Below are 9,938 nucleotides of genomic sequence, written 5' to 3'. Positions count from 1 at the left end.
GTATCGTGAATATGCTCACCAAACTGAAGGTGACGCCTTGCTGCTCTCTTTTTTATTATTACTCTGTTACTCCTTTGTTGTCGATATTTTAATAAAGTTCTATCTTTCTTGGCAGAAAAATTGGCGGCTATCAACGAGGCGTGCCAATGCTCTTGCTCAAAAATTAGAGCAGAGTGAAGAGGCTCGTAAGAAGGCCGAATTAGATGATGTTCAAGCTAGAGCAGAAGCTGACAAGGCCAAGACTGAAGCTGCTAGTGTCGAAGATCTTAGAAAAAGACTTCATACTGCCGAGACTTCACTGAGCGAGCATATAACTGCACAATCTGCTCGCGAAGAGGCGATCCTTAAGCGTATAAGGACGCAAAGTCGCCGCTTTCTCAGTAAGTATCTGAGCCCCTTCATATCCGTTGTATTTTCTTTTCTACACTCGTTTGTTGCTTAATAAGTTTCTTCCTTGACAGGTAGAACATCTCAAGAGTTTGAACTTGAGGATCCCGACAATGATGCTCTTCTTGACGCCCTTTCATTTCTCGAGTTTCATGGGTCAGAGGCACGCGAAGGCATTGATCATGCCAAAGCAGGGTTGTCGCGGCTCTTTCCTTATTTCTTCCCGAAGAAAGAGGAACCCGCAACTTTCCTTAACTTGGCCAAGTGCTTTGATCCACCAGAAGATCTTGGGCTGAAGGTGCGTCATGAGAATATGAAGGTCGCCGTTGAGAACACTGTTGCCTTGGTAGCCGATAGCCAGCAAACTATCGGCCGGGCGAAAGTTGGCGATGCCGAGCGGATAGAACAATCAAGGTGGAGGTCGCTGATCAAGGCAGCTAAGCCCAAGACGAAGAAAATCCTGGCCTATCTCGGGATCAAGCCGTCTTCGACTCCTAGCTCATCAAGGCCGGAGGTCTAGTTGAATGCCTCTTTGCTTTTCCTTTTAGCGTACCTCGTTCTTTTGGCCTTGTCGCCGTAGTGTTCTTGGCGATAATTGCTTTAGTAGGTCTCTAGAAGGTCCTTCTTTTGTAATAGTCATGTATATATTATGGGAATGAATGGAAATCTATCTTTACTCAGTGATTGATGTCGAAATATTTCTTTTTTCCAGTTAATTTTTGACAATTATACGCCAGCTCCTGGTCCTTCCAATATTTCGCCTTCTTCTCACTCAAAGAGAGCTCTTGCTGGTACTACACCTGTCGAAGATTCTTTGCCGCAAGAATTGGATGAACTTCGGCAGCAACTTCAGTATGCGAAGAAACAAACACTTGTGATGATGGAGAAGTCTCGTAAGTCATCTGAAGCCGAAAAAGTTGCACTTCAACAAGCTCGCGAGGCCGTGGCTGCCAGGGAAATTGCTGCTTCCGAGGCTGAAAAGGCGACTACTCGAGAAAATTTCATGCTCGAGTTAATGAATGAAGCCAGTGCAGATATGTCGGGTATGCTTGTTTCATCCTCAATATCTTCCGTCTTTATGCTATGTCTCTTGAAGTTTTCTGTTTCTTTGTTTTCATAGGCTCCTTTACTGATGCTGTTGCCGAAGAGGATAGGATAAATACCAGGACGAACCTCCTTGTTAACCTTTCCCTTGATCATGGTTCTCTATTTTGGGCTACCCCAGAGAGGACCCGCCAGTTGTCGGATTTCGGGAGCGTGCCTCTCAAACTCGCGATTTCCTTGACTTCGTACCAAGACCCTGTCCATGGTTTATAACTCTATGTTTCCTCGGAACGTTCCACCGAAAACTCTTCCCGAGTTAATGGAGAAATTTAAGGATGCTCATAGGATCCATGACTTTGTCAAAGCTCAACTGGTGGCTGGCGCCAGATTTGCCCTTATCATGCTGCAGATTTGCCACTCAAAGCTTGACTTGACCCAAGTTGTTGGGAAAGTTCACGCGAAGGTACGGCGCCGAAGAGTTGGTGTCGATCGTATTAACACGAAGGTTTCGCCTATAGCTGAAGAAATGATCGAAGATCTTCTTCGGATGGATGCCGACTTTTTTGCAGATGGTCATTATGCTGATTTTCTTGGCGCTGCTCCTGAAGAAAACAGGATTACCCTTGACGATATATTGAACCATGACTAATTTTTTCCTTTGGTAACTAATTCTTCCTTGTAAATCATGATTGTGATTATATTGTGAAGCGAACATCACATTTCTATATTTGTCTAGCCCCCGAGTGTTTTCGGTGGCTATTCGCTGTGTTTGTATATTGCGAGGTTTTGAACCAAAGCAGTTATTCGATATGTAGTTTTGGCGAATATCAGCCCCCGAGCTTCTTTGTTGAATACTATTTTGCATTTTTATTGACTCGCGAGGTAATTTAATACCAAGGCAAGGCTTTTTTCTTTTTTCGAAGGAACTATATTGAAATTCGTCGGGTTGGGGAGTTTGAGCATGTCGATGGAGAAAAGCTATATTGACACTATCTTTATTATATTGCAGCACCGCGAGCCCGCCTCATTAAAAACCTTTCCCGGCCCCACTCGGTGCCCCGAAAAAGGAAAAGAGTGCGTCTGAAAACTCGTGGGCGTTTCAGTACATTGAAGCTTTACAAGGACTATATTTTAGCTCTAGGCGTAGAACCGCCTGAGTTGCGCCACATTCCAGGGGTTTTGCTCCTCCACCCTGTCTTCTTGTCCTTTATCCTGTATGCTCCTCCTCCGATTACTTCCGTGACGATATAAGGGCCAAGCCATGGTGACTCGAGCTTTTCATGACTTTTTTGCGTGAGCCGAAGAACTAGGTCTCCCACCTGAAAAGATCTTGGCCGCAAACGTCGACTGTGGTAATTCTTCAAGTCCTGTTGATATTTGGTTACCCTTGATAATACTTCGTCTCGAGCTTCGTCAAGTGCGTCTACGTCGTCTTCCAATGCTATCCTGGAAGTTTCTTCATTATACTCTGTGACTCTAGGGGAGTCGTGCTCTATTTCTATTGGTAGTACTGCCTCTGCTCCATGGACCAGGAAAAACGGGGTTTCCTGTGTCGCTGTATTTGGTGTTGTTCGGATGCTCCACAACACACTTGGTAATTCTTCCGGCCGGGTATGTCGAGCTTTTTCCAGTGGTCCTAACAGGCGTTTCTTGATGCCATTGCAGATGATGCCATTGGCTTTCTCGACTTTCCCATTGGTTTGAGGATGTGCAACTGACGCAAAGTGCAACTTGATACCCACTTCTTTGCAATAATCTTTGAATTCGTGGGATGTAAAGTTACTGCCATTGTCCGTGACGATGCTGTGGGGCACTCCAAATCTGAAGACGAGGCCTTTTATGAATTTTACTGCGGACGCCCCGTCTGGCGAATTTATCGGCTTCGCTTCTATCCACTTTGTGAACTTGTCGACAGCTACTAGCATGTACTCCTTTCCTCCTGGCCACGATTTGTGTAACTTGCCCACCATATCGAGTCCCCATTGTGCGAAGGGCCACGACAATGGTATTGGTGTAAGTTCTGCTGCTGGAGAGTGAGGTTTCGCGGCGAACCTTTGACATGCATCACAAGTCCTTACTATCTCTTTGGCGTCCTCGATTGCTTGTCAACCGGTAGAATCCTGCCCGAAAAACCTTGGCTGCGATAGCTCGGTTGCTCGCGTGGTGGCCACATATTCCTTCGTGTACATCCTTCAGAATTATTCTTCCTTCTTCGGGTGTGACACACCTTTGCAGGACGCCTGAAATACTTCGCTTGTACAATTCTCCTTTGATCACCGTGAAAGCTTTGGAACGTCTAATTACTCGCCGTGCCTCAACTGGATCATCGGGTATTTCTTTCCTGAGGATGTATGATATATATACTTGCATCCAAGGAACTTGTACCATCATCACAAGCTCTTGTTCCTCTTCCTCCTCCGTGGTTTCTATGAGGGATGTCGAAGTTTTCTCTTTTGCTTTAGTCTGCGCCTGTTTTGGCTTCGTAGATCTCTCCGCTATTTCTTCCTAGAATACTCCTGGCGGGATTGGGAGGCATTGCGACCCGATATTTGCAAGGACGTCAGCTTCATCGTTGCTCAATCTACTGATGTGATTTACTTCGCATCCATCAAATAGCTTCTCGAGTTCATTGTACACATCCTTGTATGCTACCATGCTATCATTGACTGCGTCACATTGATTCATAACTTGCTGAGCCACGAATTGTGAGTCGCCAAAGATTTTTAATCGAGTTGCACCATAGCTTTCGCCATCTTCATCCCGTGTATGAGGGCTTCGTATTCTGCTTCATTGTTAGATGCGTTAGGGAACGTCATCCGAAGGATATACTTCAATTTGTCGCCTTCGGGTGATATAAGTACTACTCTGCGCCGGCTCCTTCTACTCTCTTGGACCCGTCGAAATTCATGGTCCGGGTTCTCGACAAGTGCAGGGGTCCTGTGTTTTGCGGCTCCGTCCACTCTGCGATGAAGTACGGCGGAACTTGCGACTTGATTGCTTTTCGTTTTTCATACGTGATGTCCCGAGGGGAAAGTTCTATTCCCCAAAGGGAGACACGGCCCGTAGCTTCTGGATTGTTTAGTATATTTGACAAGGGAGCTTCATTGACCACTATGATTGGGTGTGCCGAAAAATAGTGGCGTAATTTTCGTGCTGTTGTGAAAACTCCGTATGCTAGCTTTTGGTACTGAGGGTACCTTTGTTTTGATGGCGATAAAACTTCGGCGACGAAGTATGCGGCCTCTGTACTCCGTGGAGTTTTCCTTCTTCTTCTCTTTCGACAACTAGCACCGTGCTTACCACTTGAGGCGTGGCTGCGATATATAGCGAGGAGGGGTTCCTTTTCCTTCGGCGCCACCAAGATTGGTGGTGTCGAGATTTTGCGCTTCAAATCTTCGAAGGCTGCGTCGGCCTCTTCGTTCCACTTGGAATTTGTCTCCTTGCTTTATCGAGCATAGAATGGTAACGCTTTTCTCCCGGCTCGGCGACGAATCTGCTCAAAGCTGCGACTCGCCCGGTTAGGCTGTTGTATTTCTTTCAACTTTGTTGGCTTTCTCATTGTTACGATCGCTTGTATTTTATCGGGATTTGCTTCAATCCCTCTTGCTTGAGACTAGAAATCCCGGGAGTTCTCCTAGTTGGGACGCCAAAGGAACACTTCGTCGGGTTCAACTTCGGACGAGAACTTGTTGAGGTTGTCGAAAGTTTCCTTGAGATCCTCGATCGGTGTTGTCCCCTTTTTTGATGTTATGACGACATCGTCGATATATACTTGCACGTTTTTTCCAATCTGTGTCGCCAAACACTTCTGCATCATCCTCTGATATGTTGCTCCCGCGTTTTTTAAACCAAAGGGCATTGTTTTGTAGCAAAACACGCCGTAAGGTGTAATAAACGTTGTCTTTACTTCATCCTCTTCTTTCAATCTGATCTGGTTGTAACCAGAATATGCGTCCAGGAAGGAAAGACGTTCACATCCAGCCGTGGAGTCGATAATTTGATCGATCCTCGGGAGTGGAAAGTGATCCTTTGGACAATGTTTATTGAGACACGTAAAGTCGACGCACATGCGAAGGACCTTAGTGTTTTTCTTTGGCACCATCACGGGATTTGCTACCCATGTGGCTTACGTGAATATCTCTTTGATAAAACCAGCTTCTTGAAGTCGATTGATTTACGACGAGCATAGCTTTGCGGTTTGGTTCCGAAAAACGCCGCAAAGGTTGTTTGATTGGTCTCGCTAATGGATCCAAATTTAGGTGGTGCTCGGCAAGTTCCACGGGTACTCCTGGCATGTCGGCTGGACACCATGCGAAGATTTTCCAGTTCTCACGGAGGAACTCGACGAGCGCGCTTTCCTATGCGATATCCATGTTGTTTGCGATAGATGTCGTCTTTTTCGGGTCCGTCGGGTGAATCTGCACCTCCTTTGAATTTTTCTCGGTATTGAAAGTTGATTCTTTATTTGGCCTTCCAACGTACGGCAATACGTCGTAATCGGTCATACTTTTGGACGCCAAATACTCAGCTTGCATCCCGAAAGTTTCGATAACCGATGAAAATCCTTGTCGCACTTGTCGGCTAAGGCGAAGCTTCCTTTAGCTGTGATTGGTCCCTTTGGTCCGGGCAATCTCCACAACGAGATATGTATAGTGTGGTACTGCCATAAACCTAGCGTATGCTTGGTCGTCCCAACAAAGCGTGGTATTGCGACGGAAAATCCACGACTTCAAATTCCAGCTTCTCGATTCTATAATTCTCTCGAGTTCCAAAGCGAACGTCGAGATTTATCTTCCCCAATGGATAACTTGGTTTCTCCGGTGTGATGCCGTGGAACCTTGTGTCCGTTGGCTTCAAGTTTGCTAAGGATATGTTCATCTTCCTCAATGTATCTGCGTACATAAGGTTTAAGCTGCTGCCACCATCTATGAATACTCGAGAAACATCAAATCCCGCAATAGCTGCTCGGAAGAATAAGTGCTTGACTGCCCTGGTCGAGGAACTTGCTTGCGGATGATCCGCTATGGTGAAGCCGATGTCTTGCCACGACCAATTGAGGTACTCAGCTGTTGGTGGAGGCATTTTCTCTGCCATGAACACCTGTCTCGAGATCACTTTTTGAGTTCTGTTGGACGGCCTTCCCTTCTGAATCATCGACACCGCTCCGTTTGAGTTAGGATCGACATAAGGTGGTGATGGAGGTGCTGCCGCTATTCTGAGCTGGTGCCGGTTGTTGTCCGTGATCGCGGGAGGTGGTGGCAGGTGAACCTCGCTCCTGGGCTCCCGAGGATTTCTCTGTGCTGCTCGAGCATGAGCGTTCTCTGCATATCTGAACATTGCCTGAAAATTTCGACGAGTCTTTCTGCAGGTGCCCTGACTTGTCTTTTTCCGTTCTTGTCGATGAAAAAATGCATCCGGCACGGTCCGTTCATCATTTCTTCGGGTGACACAAAAGGCCTTGGGAACCTAGGCCCGCTATTTTACTGTTGCGAGAGTCGTCCCTGTTTTCGCCTCGCTGCTCGCTGCTTCTCTGATAATCATCTCTATTGTTTCCCCCTGTGTTTGCCCGAAAGCCTGCCGAAATCTGCCCTGGGGCGTCATAATTCGGGTACTGTCGGGGAAATCGTCGCCTCGATTGGTAATTTCGACCACGGTCCTCCTCTGGTGACCTGTGCCGTTTGTTGTGGACAGCATCCTCTCCATCTGCCCATCTATTTGCTATCTCCATTAACGCGGATACTGTCTTTGGATTGGGTCCTTCCCAAGTCCTCGACAAAATCTCCACGCCTGATTCCTGCGACAAACGCATCTATTGCTCTCTCATCCGATATATTTTCTGCCGAGTTTTTTTATGATGTTCCACCTTTGGATGTATTTTCTCATTGACTCATCTGGCTTTTGTCGACATGCTCTCAACTCTTCTAACGATGCAGGTTTTTTGCACGTGGACCTGAAGTTCTTGACGAATACATCCTCGAAACTTTCCCGAGTGTCGATAGATCTGGCGGAAGCTTTTTGATCCAAGATCGTGCGGCTCCACTTAAGTGCACCTGAATACTTTGCATGGCTGTTGCCCTAGTTCCTCCGAGTTAACTTCACCGTCTCGAGGTAATCAACTAGCCAATCTTCCGGATCTTGCGGACCGTCGAATTTTTTGAAATGATCGGGTAGCTTGAATCTCGAGGGGACTCGAGTTTTCGGACTCTCCTCGTGAAGCATGGTAGGCCGCACATATCCTCGTCGTCAAGCTCCGGGGATTGCCGATGATCCCTTCTGCTTTGCCTCGCTCTATCGATCCTTGCTTGTGCTCCTGTGTCTCTTGCTCCACTTGGTCCTTCAGGGACTGCCGCCGTTGCTGCTGCGGGTCGTGGACTATTTTGCCTTGCCGCTCCTTCGGGAGGCGTTGATACAAACGCTGTCCCCATAGCTCCAACCCCTGCTAACGCCATATTGTATAATGTTTCCCTTGGATCACACGGGGGTGGCCTAGATGCGAGGATATAAGCTTGTGTCGCCATATACCCAGCTTACGGTGTCTTCGGGATAATGTTTCCTCTTGTATCTATCGACATAAAGGACATGTCGAGGTTTTGAACTAAGTGTTCTCTTTACGCTTCGGGTATGTGTTGTAACCTTGATCTTCCTCCGTTCAGAGCCTCCCTATGGCTATCATCCGAAACTCTAGATTGTCGACTTAGATCTGCCCTTCTCTGCTGGATGCGAAGCTGCTTCCTTTCTTACGTTCAACTCGGTATGTCTGTTTTTCTATTTCTCTGGCAGCTCGTGCGAGCCTATATTGATAAGCTTGCAGTTCTTGAGCCGTAGCCGTTGTCGTCATTGGCTCCGAACCATCTAAAGCTTTTGCAGCTCTATCCCAGCTGCTTGTGGAAGTTGAACTCTGACACGTGGTGTGGGCCCAACATATTTAGTGCCCATACCCCTCCTTAGATCTGAGGGATCGACATAGGGATTACCCAAATCGTCGAAAGCCTATGATGTTTCCTCTTGATTTTCAATGGCATAAATCTGATGATATTTTGTACTCGGATCTATGTTGGGTTTGGTGACATCATTGTTGAGGCCGACGAAGACCTTGCCCATTGTGATAGATTTGTCGATGAAGTCGTAACTGTCGACATCGCTTGAGTCATCGCTTATATATGAGTCCGCAGATGACTCGAACGATACGTCGCCGAAGATCTTGGCGAGTTTCTCTCTTGCTCTGGTGCTGACGTAACATATTTCCGAAGTTTCTTCTTCTCCTGACTCGGTTGACGATGTATAGTTTGAAAAATCGGAATCGACCGCCGACGATCCCGATGAAATCGGAATTTCGACACGATACGATCCTTCCTTCTCGACGCGAAAGTGAAACCTTCCGAACGTCATCTCCATGGGCTCCGCCAGATACGCATATGCATCCAAACGGGAGGGTGGGTGAGGAACAAAATCGACAAGACCGACGGCGATACTGTTTACCTCGATCCATTGTGTTGCTTCCGGTTGACGATGTCGAAGATCTTGAACGTGCCATCGAGATCGGATCCTTACGCCTCTAATCCCCACGAGACGGCGCCAATTGACAAGGTATCAACTTGTCAATGCCTACGGGTTATAGGCTAGGGTTTAGTTAGAAGTAGAGGGCAAGTAGATCTCGAAGGTTTCAACCGAAAAGTACTCGACGATTATGAAAACTAGGGTTTGTGAACAATGATTCGATGATCTCTTCGTCCCTCGACTCCCCCTTTATATAAGAGGCGGAGCCGAGGGTTTTGTTTCGTACAAGTTACAGAGTTCGGGACGGTTTCCAACTCATCCCGCCAGATTACAAACAACACTTCCTATTACAACTCTACTTTCTTTAATATATCTTGGGCTCCCGAATCTTCTTATTCTTCGGATAGTGGGCCTTCATTAAACCCCGGGTACTATCTTTGGCAAGCCCATTTGGGATGCCTATGTCACTTGGGGATGCCCAAGGCATCCCGTCTTCATCAACAAAGCAACAAGTTATCTCTCTATGCGCTATATTTTTATTGCTTTATACGCTATGTGTTGTTCTTGGAGCATCTTTATTTTTGTTTTTACTTTAATTTAGTTTTGTTTTCTGTAGCATATGTTGGATCCCGACACATTTGTTTTGGAGAAATACCCGCTCCGTTTTAATTGCATAGAACGCTCTAGTTTTCGTTGTTATTGTTCTGCGAGTGTTCTAGTTTTCTGGTACTGCGTTTAGCTCTTGTTTTTCACTTCAATTTTGTTCAAATCTTGTTAGTATTCTTTATATGTGTATGATTAGCTCTCTGGTCCATAATGTATTTCATCTCTGAGAGTTATTTTAAATAAGTTGATTGGTGTTGGAGACGAGTAAAATATTTCATGACTATAGTGACACAAAAGGAAGCTTGTCTAGACTGTGGCATAGACTTTGGCATGTCTTGTTGGATGTTATTCTTGTCATATGCTTAGTATTTATTGTTGTAGCATGACTTGTTTCAAATAGTTGA

This window comes from Lolium rigidum, chromosome 5, assembly GCF_022539505.1.
Source record: "Lolium rigidum isolate FL_2022 chromosome 5, APGP_CSIRO_Lrig_0.1, whole genome shotgun sequence".
NCBI lineage: Eukaryota > Viridiplantae > Streptophyta > Magnoliopsida > Poales > Poaceae > Lolium > Lolium rigidum.
The sequence above is the reverse complement of the archived record's forward strand: the minus strand, read 5'-3'. Positions refer to the sequence as shown.